Source organism: Pinus tabuliformis, chromosome 3_1 (assembly GCF_031772625.1).
Source record: "Pinus tabuliformis cultivar Carrire ecotype Pingquan chromosome 3_1, CPIR1, whole genome shotgun sequence".
Classification (NCBI taxonomy): Eukaryota; Viridiplantae; Streptophyta; class Pinopsida; order Pinales; family Pinaceae; genus Pinus; species Pinus tabuliformis.
The window spans coordinates 792,900,354-792,912,776 of record NC_142301.1 but is presented as its reverse complement, the minus strand read 5'-3'; positions in this window follow the sequence as shown (position 1 = coordinate 792,912,776).

Below are 12,423 nucleotides of genomic sequence, written 5' to 3'. Positions count from 1 at the left end.
TAAATGCGGTTGGTGGCCAATTATGGCCCCTCCATACTTAGAATGGCCGAGTGCCTTTGTATTGAAACTCTATATATACCCATAAACAAGATGTAATCAGGGTTGATGGTTGATGTTTTGATGTAAGGTTCAACTTCTGGAGACTATAACTATTTTGATACTTGCAGCATCTCATCTTCATTTTCAGCTAATACAAGCTTCTTTTGTTGTTAATTACTCACTTTCATCCTTCTTCTGCTCTAAGCTGTGCCTGATATGTTGTATTTCTGAGCTCTTGATGTTTAGCATTAGAGAATCTTTCATCCTATCTCTGTGTTAAAGTCTTGTATGTATCAGTGGATAAGCTATTCAATTTTCTTTTCACCTAGTGCTAGAGAGCTGTCATCATGTCTGTGCATAGGGAATTAGATTTGCAGACTTCTTTACTGGTTGTAGCCAGCCATCACATGGTCTTGTGCATCTGCTGGTGTGGTCAGTATTCTCCATATTCACCCAATCCTTAAACCGTGAGTAATTGGTGGTCTAAAGCCTTGTAGTCTGGGGGTGTTCATGCATGTCTGGAGTTAAACAAAGTAGGAGTGGTTATCTGGCTTGAACAAGCATCATTCTCCCCATTCATCCATTTGCAACAATAAGTTGAATTCGTATGTTCCCAGGCATCTCAGAGCTACAACCTAAGAGAGTTTCTTGGGGTGATAACAACCACCTTCTTCGAAATTGTCTAGATATTCCCAAGGTCTTAGAAGTGTGGTCCACAGGTTCACATCAACCTTTGTCATCAAATTCTTGAGATCATGCTGGTGATAAACCTTCAACTAGTAATAATAATGTCCATGGGAAAAAGGGAAAAGTCAAATTTCCCTGTAAGTTGTGTGAGGGTAATCATCTGATTCACTTCTGTCCTCTTATGGATGAGGGTTCCAAAAAATTGTAAAACCTTATAGCTTCTCAACCTTGTCTTCTGACTGGTTATTGAAAGCTTTCCCCTGATCCTTCGCTAGTTGATTTAGTGATTGACAAAAATTCATCTTTGGTCAACCCCACTCTCTCTAAAAGTGAGTCTCGTGAGTCCATTCTTGACCACCCATTGGTTGAGAAAATAGTAGAACTGGTTCCAACTTTGGTGAACCGTGCCTTTGCAATAGAGAGTGAACCTCATACCGCTTAGGTTCTTCTTGTTTCTTCAGTTTTGAATGATTTGGAGGGAAATCCTCCCATTCCCAAGGTGTGTGGAAGCATTTCTCCTATTCCCATAACACAAGAAGAAAACTCTCCCATTCCTATGGCACCCTCTCCAAGTAGTTTGGTCACTTCTTTTGATTGGAGTCGACTGGCAGAATATCGTCTTCTGTCTTATGTGCCTTTCCAGACTACAGTGCAGGATTATAATCTAGATGTACCTAGCACATTTGTAGACGAGGGCGCATCTATTAGTATTATGTCCTCCACTGCTTCACAAGCTTTAGGTTCTCTACAGCTTTTCCCCGTCACCCAAAATCTATTGGATTTTAAAAGAGGAACCAATCAACTGTTAGGGATCCTTCCTAAGTCTCCTATTACTTTGGGAGCAAAAATCTTCTATCTCGATGTGATGGTTGTCCAAGCTCCTTTATATTTTAATATGCTCCTTGGACGTGACTATGTTTATGTCATGGGAGCTATTGTCTCTTCCCTCTTTCGAGTGATGTGTTTCCCACATGAAGGAAGAATTGTGATCATTTATCAACTTTCATTTGTTGATCCTAATATGACTCCTGCTCAACCATATTCCTTAAATGGTTCTTCTATACAAGTGGTATCACCCACGCCACAGGTTAATTATTTGGCCACCTGTTCCATGCCTGCATCTACTGATGATCTAGTTAGTGATATAGTGAACCATTTACTGGAGGCATTAGAGCCTAATATTTCTATTAAATCCCTTGACATGTTTCCCTTTTAGAGCATTGTTCTCCCATTTGATGAGAACCTCATGGAAGCCATGGTATCTTATATTCCATGATCAAGGTCATGAGGATAGTTCTTTTACCATGTCAACCTTGTTAAAAAATGAAATAGGTTCCCATGAGGATAGTTCTTTTACTATGTCAACCTCGTTAAAAAATGAAATAGCTCTCTAGAGCAGAGTTTCTTTACATATGTCAAGCTCGGTAAAAAATGAAACAAGGTGTCATGAGCATGGTTGTTTTCCTGTGTCAAGCTCATTAAAAAATGAAACAATTCCCCTGCTAATTTGAGTCTTTGATTAGATCTCGTAAAATCCCATTCGAGTCTTTCACTTGACCTCGTAAGTGAATCTTCATTCTATCCACTTGTTAGTAAGCAGTAGTCTTCTTAGGTGAATGAAATGAAGCTTGGGGGGGCATGTACCTTGAATTGAGTCATTATGTTGAGGGCATGGAAACTCATCTCAAGCATAGTTTATCTTAACCAAACCAAACCATAGCTTGTTTATGTTTCAATCTTGTGTAAAAATGAAACCAAATCCAAGCACAATTTTTTCTCATGCTTCAAGCTTGTGAAAAAATGAAACTATCTTCAAGTATACTCAAGATAATTTCCCATGTTTCAAGCTTGTGTAAAAATGAAACCATTCCCATTTTACCTATAATGATTGCCATTTTTATCAACCTATTTTCGCTAGATGCGCCTTGGTTTGTTCTTTCCATCGTCACCATCTCTTTGGCTGATCATACGCTTTCGCTTGGTTGTTTTACCCTTACCTGAGGAACATCTATGATGAGTGGTATTATTAGCCAACCTCTTGACCTTTACATGTTTTGAGAAGTTCCATCATGACTGGAACCAGTTGCTATCCTTTTATACCACCTGTTCCACTAGGTGGAGTCCTCTTTCAACTCTTTTTAGACTCCAAAAATATGGAAAGATTGTCAAGCACTTGTATTTTCGAACTCATAAAAGTAAATGAAAAGACGTCTACTCAGTATAATTTTAACCCTTTTCCAGACTGATGGACTAGCTATGAAAAAGGAATGCCTTAGTCGAACATGGCTAAGAGGTTCTCTTGGATATCGTTTTCTACTTTTTCGGATTCAAGAGACGATTTATGAAAAGGGACCTTTGGAGTTTTCTTTTTCGCCTCCTTTTCAAACTCTCTAAACATGAAAAATATGTTGAGTTTCACCTCTGCCAAACTCGTAAAACTTAAATGACGCAATACTTGTCACCATGACGAGACTGAGTTTCTCCTTCCTAGGGCTCGTTAAATTTACTAGAATGGATTCATCCAAAGGATGAACTTATATGACAAGCATATGCTATCCCCTTCAATCTTGTGATAAAAAATAATGGGGTACTCACTAGAAATAGTGGGGGAAAAATGAAAGAAAATATCTCTTGTATTTTGTGTAAATGAAGCATGTTGCTCTTGAAATGACACTTCTCTGTTGCTCGTGTCGGGTTTGGGTTATCCTCACTTCATCACTTGCCTTCTTGGGTTTGGGAAATCCATTTTTCCTCTCATATGATTATACTGCATTGTCATTATGACCTCTAATCCTATGTTGAGTCAAATTTTGCCAAACTCCGAAGTCGTGTCGTCGATATGTTCAAGTGAAGTCTCATCTGCATTCTCTTACCGCTTCTACAGTGTATGACCTTTCTACCATAGTCCTGAATCAAACTTATCTACTCTACTAAATATTTCGTTTCATGTCAATGATGTGGGATATGTTATGGACCTCCTTCAATGGATCACTTCCTGTCAACTTCAACTCATTATCTAGGAAGATGATCTAGAAACTCCCTTCCAGTACCTTGGAGCTTGCATACCTCAATGGCAAGTTCTTCACATTCGATGATAGTTTGACATCATTGGCCTTTGATAGAATGATTCTACAAGTATTCGACTGAAACTTTGTTATTTACGCTTGTTACACAAAAATATCGTCACCATGATTATTTGCAGTCAGTATGGGTCTATCATCACTTGTACTATCCTCCTAAGCAAGTCTAAGACCTCAGCTCTTCAAATCAAGCTTTGGAAGTGGGAGAAAGACATTAAAAATCAATGTAACTCTGGTTCCGCACTTTCTCTCATGGTCACCTGCGGTCCCGCACCTTATGTGTACAAAAGCTGCGTACCTACCCGCTCTGTTCCTAACGGTGCAGGTGCGGGCCCCTGTGAAAGTCAAAAGGCGCAATTTTTATCTTAAAAAACTCACTTTGGGTTAATTCTAGAGTTTTCTAGAAGGAATTTTGACGTGGATTGTTCGCTCTGAGGTGGTTCATGCATCCCAAAAGAGAAGGAGCTAATCCCTTGACTAAAGGAGCTATCCCTTTGAAGGAGGGCTTTATCCCTTTGAAGGAGGACCTAGTAACTTCCCTCCATTGCACTATAAATACAGGCATTGGGGTGAGGACTAAGGAGGTTAGAAGCTGAAAATTTTGAGGGTAAATGCTGGTGAAATTGAGACTCTTTGGTTGAGCTTGAGAGGAGAGATCACATACCTCTTGGTTCCATTGGAGAGTGAGTGAAACTTATCAAAGTAGAGGAGACATCTTGTTGGACCCTGGGAGGAGCTTGTACAGCGTCAAGGCAAAGGTTGTAAGGTTCTTCTTCTTTTGAATTAATACAATCAAACTCATTTTTCTCAACAAGTATCTTATGTTATTTGTTTCATGGACTCCTTGACTTTCATGTTAAATATGTTTTATGCAATTGGTTTTTCAGGTGCTATTTAATGTGTTTGCCTTGTTTGTGTTTGCAGATTCATGAAAAGGAGCTCATTTGGATCAAAGGAGAGAGGGCATCCACAAGCTTGCGTTGGACCAAAGGTAGGCCCTAAAAACCTTTGTTTGCTATTGTTTATTGAAGCATATTTAGAGAAAGATAGTGTCTGGTTGGTCTGCTTGTTGTTAGGTCTTCTTTAGATTCTAGGAAGGTTTATCTTGTCCGCAAGATCGACTCATTCCGCGCGACAAAATGGCGACTCCGATGGGGACTTGATTGTTTTCTTTGTCTATACTTTGACCTGAGAAACTGTATTTTCTGTTTCTGTTTTTGACTTGATGATTGTGGGATTGGGTGAATTTAGTTAATTTTGAGTTAGTTTTCATTTTTCATAGTTTTGGGAGAGGTACGCACCCTCTGAGTTAAGCACAGTGCGTACCTGTACGCACTTTTGCTTTGTGCACAGAGCGTGGACGCACCTGTGTAAACAGGTTGCCTGCATACCCTGTCAAAAATTTGAAAAATTTTAAATTTTTCTCTTTTTTATTAGTTTAGAATTTGTTTATAGGTTTTATCCCCTACCCAGACCTGCATGTAACTTGTCAGAGGCTTTTCTTAGGTTAATTCCACTGGCATTCCTGTTTTAAGCTTTTATCAATTGGGTGTTTTGAGTCTCTTTTTGAGAAATTCTTAATTTGATTTCCTTTGGTCATTACTTGGAGGTTTCGCCTTTGAGTGTTTTTATTTTTTGATCTTTGGAACTCCCACCCAATTTTCTCGACTTGCACTTGATTGGTTCTTAGATTACATTAGAATCGTCTTGTGTTTGAGAATTCTCTTGCATAGGTTACATTTGCATAATTAGAATTCTCATTTTCAGAATATGAATGAAAAATGTGCATAGATTACATTTGCATACTTTTCAAGTGAATTGTGCATAGTGTTGAGTCTTGAAAATGTCATTCATTTGCATTACACTTTCACTATTATGTCCATTATATCACTTCCATTTCACCTCCATTTCACTACTATGTCACCACATTCATCCCACTTTCATTATCATTGGGCCACCTTTATGTTTTTCCAATATTTATTATTTCTAAGCCTTTTAAGTGAATTTGTGGTTAAACATTAGAAAATAATGTGCATATGCTTATACCTAACAAATGGGTTGAGTTTGTTGACATGTGTAGGTTGAAAGGAGGCTTCTAGAAGACCCTTATGTGGCACTCTAAGGCCAAATTCGAATTTGGTTGGAAAGAATCATGGGATCATGAGGATATGTGTCACATCTCCTAATTTTATTATAACTCTAAAAAGACATGTGTCTTATCAGTTCCTATTTTGATTAGGACTCTAGAGGTAGAGGGAGAGATTCATGGACTATCATTAATGAGATGGCTCTCATCTTTTTGTATAAATAGGAGATCTCTCTCCTTCATTTGCTAGTCTTTTCCTTTAGTCTTTTCTTAGTCCTTTTAGCTTGTTAGTCCCATGGCTTTTGAAAGCTTTTGTACTTTGTACTTTTGAAGAAATTGAATAAAGCTTGGATGTTCTCAACATGGAAGGAGATGTGAAGTAGATGTCATGGAGCATATTAGGATGTAAGTAGATTAGATTTCATTTTGTAAATATTGCTTTGTAGAATGTAAGGTAGATTAGATTCTCATTCATGCAATTTTAATTTATGCAAGTTATTTTCTCCCGGGATTGTGTGTCTTTGTTGTATTTGCTTTATCTCTAATGGTATTTTCAGTTGTCATATTCATAAGTTGCTGCCTTTATTTTATTTTTCTAGCTTGATTTCTAAGTTTAGTTTCTCAAGTTGTATGATAACATATTGATGGTCTCCTTATCATAAGTTGTTCATCTTTAAGAGATCAGAATACTAATGAATTACAGCTTGCTTTGAGTAGTTTTTTGACTTATATCACTAACTCTTTCTTCACTTGTTACACATTACAATGTATGTTGGAAGCAGAATGTTGAAGAGAGGCAAAGTGGTGTTATAATTTGTCATCTTAGAGCTTGATTACTTTTTAGACTTACATCTAGCTACTTCTTAATCGTGTTTCACATAGTACTATATGTTGGAAGCAGAGTGTTAGGAAGAGATGAACATTATCATTGGTCTTTAAAGTGGTTTTCTTACCTTTTTATTGCAGCAGCATGAGTAGTGACTAGTACCATTAGAAAGTGGTTTTTATGCTTTGCTTTCAATTTCATTTCAAGTTATTTCTTTCAAGCTCTTTCTTTGCAGTTTAATGTACAGTTTGAAATACTGCATGCTTTCAAGTTGATTGTAGATTAGTGATGCACATAGCCTTCTAATGAACTAATGACGTGATAGAATCATCTTGTCCTTTTGCTGCAGCAAGGATACTTGGTCTCATAGTCATTTTCTCATTATTTGATTATTGCATGTTAAAACAAAACCCCAAAAACAACATAAACTATAAAACAACGAAGTAAGAGAAAGGTTAACTAAGCACATATAGTGCACCACACTTCATCAGTTTACGATACCCGGATTGATAATTTATGTAGAGCAATTTAAGACGTTAAATTGACTAGACACATAGATTACAATTGCATAGTTTACATTCTGAAAAATCAATCGTAGATTTAGATCAGTTTTCTTTGATTTGAATTTACAAAAAAAAAAAAAAAAACTATTTTGGAATTGATTTGCATTAGTTTTTCTTGATGAAATTAGTGCATTAGAGAATTTGTTATATTTTCTCTTAGTGATCAATTTTTTTGCATTGTTGGAAGTGAATGGAAACTCTCTCCTTACTTTAGTTAGGATTCATCGAATTGAAAGGATTACATTATCATATTCGATTGCATTCAGTTTTGAGTCGGGTCATAACACCATTGGTTTCGTATCCATTTACCCCTTTGAGTAATAACAGCCTAAATAACACAGCGCTTAATTAAAATTCATCTAGTAATTTTTACATTTCTAGGGCTCTGATACACCAACATAGCTTAGGCTAGTGTCTTGGAGTAGAAGAGTAATTAACTCTCCAAGACAATAAAAACAAACAAGTAGATGTATCTTGTGGTAGGAAGAAATCCAATTGTTGCATTTATGCTCTGGGAAAGCTCCTCTTAAAGGAGAAGCACGAGATCGTGTCCGAACCAGTGTGGGAATCAATCCTTCCTCATTGGGAACGACGCCAGATATTCACGTATTAAAAATGGTAAACCTCGGATTAACCATTGTCGAGGAGCCTGGGGTCACTTGTTGGTAAACCTTAGATTATGTCAAGGAGCCTTCAAGGGGATTGAGCTTGCTACTCTGCCCTTGCGTGCGTATCGGATTTTAGACTGTTCCCCCAGGTATATTTGTTTCAGTTGGTAACCTTAGTGGCCATATTCTTTAGGATTCTTCCTGAGGTGACAGTGGTGGGAAGATCCCACTGTACCTGGAGCAGACATCGGCTAGACTCACTTGGATTTTCTGGGGGGTTCTCTTCACTCGAGACGGTTAAGTGGAGGAACTTGTGCCAGTCTATTCATTAAGCAGGTTGCCGGGGTAACTGTTCCAACCGCCATTTCTGTACTGAACTCTGCGACGTTGGATTTCATCACCAACTAGTGTTTTCGGTCCGGAAAGTTACTGTTTGTGTGTGGTTTGACTCCTAGATTTGATAGTGCGTGTTAATTTGTTTGTTTTTACTTTTAGAGACCATAGGTGTGAATTGTGAATTTTAATTCTTAGGTGTGAATTGTGAGTTGTTAATTTTAGCTTTAAATTGTTAATAAAATTCACTGAAGTTGAATATAATGGCAACTGTTCCGGAATTTACCGACCAAGGAACCCCTCTTAACGAGGATCCTAGTACTTTTCCTTTCTTTGGAAATGTTGGTCCTCCTTATATGGCTACTTTTTCATTACCTGGATTTACAATAGGATTACCGATATGGTTATTTTCAACTTCGTTGACCCCAAATACTCCAATTGTTCCACCTCAACCGAATGCTTCACCTCAACAGAGTTCACCATCTCAACATCACCAACCTTCTGTTGACCCTTTACCTCCTTCGCCTAATTTTTCTTCCTCCATTTCTTCCTCTTCGCTTGGTAAAAGCCTTGATGCTAGTAACCAGGTGGATAAGAAGAAGAAGAAAGGGAAGAAGAAGAAGAAGAAGAAGAAGAAGAAGCAAGATAAGAAAGAAGTCAACCAACCAACCACGACTGTAAGTGTTAGTTGTATTAAGCAAAACTCCGACATGCATCGTAAACCCAAATACCCTTGCAGGCTTTGTAAGGGTGACCACTTCCTTATCAATTGTCCTGGTATTCCAAAGGTCTTTGAAGTATGGTCAGAAAAATCTCATCAACTTTCCATTGATCCATCAACCAGTGATAGTCAGGTTCCTGGGAAAAAGGGTAAAGTTAGGTTTCCTTGTAAGTTATGCAAAGGGAGTCATCAAACTCACATTTTCCCTCACATGGATGAAGCCTCAAAATTGTTGGAAAACCTTACTGTTCCACAGCAAGAATTTCCAACTGGTTACCGTAAACTTTCTCCCAACCTACCGTCAACTGACGGAGTGATTGATCTAATTTCAAGTACAGTCGATCACACTCTTCCATTGGAGAGTGAAACTCATGTCACTCAGGTTGATGATCCATTAGTTGATCAAGTGGTCGATTCAATTTGACATTCAGTCGATCCCACTTTCCCTTTAGAGAGTGAACTTCATACCGTTCAGGTTCTTTTTGTTACATCAGATTCTTCTACGCCGGGGGGCATTTCACCTGTTTCTACATAACCCCCTCCAAGTACTGAGGTCTTTTCCTTTGATTGGAATAGACTGACAGAACCTCGTCTTCCTTCCTCCATTCCTTTCCAAATCATTGTCAAGGCTGGTGGTAGGGACATACATCGTACTCAGGTAGATGAAGGTGCTTCTGTTAGTATTTTATCCTCAACTGTTTGGAAAGCTTTGGGTTCCCCTCAGCTTGCGCCTATTACGCAGAATCTGAAAGCTTTTAACAGAACCATTAGTGAACCTTTAGGGATCCTTCCTAAGTTTTCTATTACCTTGGAAGGTAAAACTGTCTGTATTGATCTTATGGTAGTTCGAGGTCCCTTGGATTTCAATTTACTCCTTGGGCGAGACTATGTTTATGCAATGAAAGTTGTCGTATCGACACTCTTTCGCGTCATGTCTTTCCCTCACAATGGCAGTATTGTGACTGTAGACCAGCTTTCGTTCCCTAGTCTTGTTTCAACTACCAATAATATGACACCCCTAAATGTTCTTGATTCTAAAGTGGTATCTACCCTGCCACGGGTTAATTATGTGGCAACTGGTCCCATGTTTTCAGTTACCGATGTAAATGAGCCTCTCACTGTTTGCTCATCTTCCTTTGATTTAGATCCGGTAATTGACATGGAAAACTCTATGGGATTACTTGAACACGATGTTCTTATCCCTTTTGAGTCCCTTGACATGTGTTCCTTCCAGAGAACTATTCTTCCTTCTGATGAAGACCTCTTGGAAGCCATGATCAAGGTGTGTCCATTGGCATGTCTTTCTTCCTGTTAGAAGCCATGATCAGTGAGTGCGAGGATAGTTTTTTCCTGTATCAACCTCGTTAAAAAATGAAACAGACGGTCATGAGCATAGTTCCTTGTCTTGTGTCAAGCTCGTTAAAAAATGAATCAAGGATTTTATGAGCATAGTTCCTTGTCTTGTGTCAAGCTCGTTAAAAAATGAATCAAGGATTTTAGAGCATAGTTCCTTGTCATGTGTCAAGCTCGTTAAAAAATGAATCAAGGTTTCTTAGAGTATAGTTCCTTGTTAGGTAGATTGTAGAGAGTACTTATGAGCATAGTTCCTTGTCTTGTGTCAAGCTCGTTAAAAAATGAAACAAGGGTTTTGAGGACAGTTCATTTCCTGTGCCAACCTCATTAAAAAATGAAACAACTCCCTTTTCAAAGTCGAATCTTTTCAAAATATTGAAAGTAAAGCTTCATTCCATCCACCTGGTTGAATGCAATGAAGCTTGGGGGGCATGTACCTTGTTTTGCGTTGTTATGCTGGGGGGATGTGAACTTATAACAAGCATAGTTTTTCGTTTCAAGCTTGCGTAAACATGAAACCGAATCCGAGCATAGTTCTTTTCCTATGTCAAGCTCGTTAAAAAATGAAACAAATCCTCCTCTAATTGAGTCGAGAGTTTGACTAGATCATAAATGTTAAGCTGTATATTTAGGTTAGTTATTTCAGTTTTTTGCATAATTTTCTTACAGTTTTAGGTCTAGTCTTTCAAATGATCTCGTAACTGAACCTTCATTCCGTCCAGCTATTAATTAATGTACTTAGTTGAATGAAATGAAGCTGGGGGGGCATGCGCTCTAGCAGTTACGCTTAGGGGGCATCAAGCACAGTTTTCTCTCTATTTCAAGCTTGTGTAAAAATGAAACTACTTTGAAGCATAGTTTTTCTTTGTTTCAAGCTTTTGTAAAAATGAAACCTATCTCGAGTCAATTTCAGTTATTTTCAAGACTCGTTAAACTCATGAAAATCCCGAGATTATTTTGCTATCTTTCATTCTCGTAAAACAAATGAAAATGCCGAGTTCTTTCCGTCTTTTCCTGCTCGTAAATTAAATTGAAAGTCGGCCATATGAGTACATTTTTATCATTTTTTCGAACTCACTAAAACTTACGAAAAAGTAAAACCTTAGAGTCATCTTTAAGCCCTTTTCTGAATTCTAAAATATGAAAAGATTGTCGATCGTTTCTTTTACACTCGTTAAAACGGAATTAAAAGACGGTCCACTTACAGCTCTTTTCCGACTGTAAAAATACGAAAAGATTGCCGGATTTTTGTCGTTTCAAATTCGATATTGGTTATAAAACGACGTGTCGTTGATCGATTTTTTACTTTTTCGGATCAGTGACACTAATAACGAAAAGTACTCCTTGGTCGTAAAAGATCAAGCAGTTCTCTCAAGTATTATTTTATACTTTTTCGGGCTTGAGAGACACAAATTTACGAAAAAGGTCAACCCTGGAGTCTTCTTACGTTATTTCAGACTCTCTAAAATTGAAAAACACCGAGTTTCTCCTATACTGGACTCGTTAAAATTTCACAGTAAAGGACCTGTTCAATTACAAACAGGAACGAACCACTCCTTCTTAGGGTTCGAATCTAAACTAAGTTGGACTCATCCGAAGGATGAGCTTATAATCAAGCAAATGTTATCCTCCTCAAGCTTGTCAAAAATAAAGAGGTACTTGCCAGAAATGGTGGGGGAAAAGAGAGGAAAATGAGTCTGTTTGTCATACTTTGTAACCACTCTTGAACACGACACTTTTATTCACCTGGGTTGGGAAATCCTTTGCCTAACAGTTGATCAAACCACATTGAAAGTCTTCAGCCGGTTTCTGGGTATTAACTTTGGGTCAATTGTCACCAAGCCATCTGTTGTGTCGTTATGTGTTCGAGAGGTCACTGCCAATAAGCCATTCATTTGCAAAATATCTATCATCCATCTTGACCATCCCTGAGTCAGTCCTTGCAACTAAATTTCTTCAACTTGATCTATGATTTCGTGTTGTGGGCTTGCCTACGACGGATCGCTTTCTATCGACATCAGCACATTATCTAGAAAGATGATCTAGGAATCATCAGTACCTTGAAATCTGCATGCCTCAATGGTAGGTTTCTTTCCTTTAACGACAGTTTACATCATTGACTTTCGA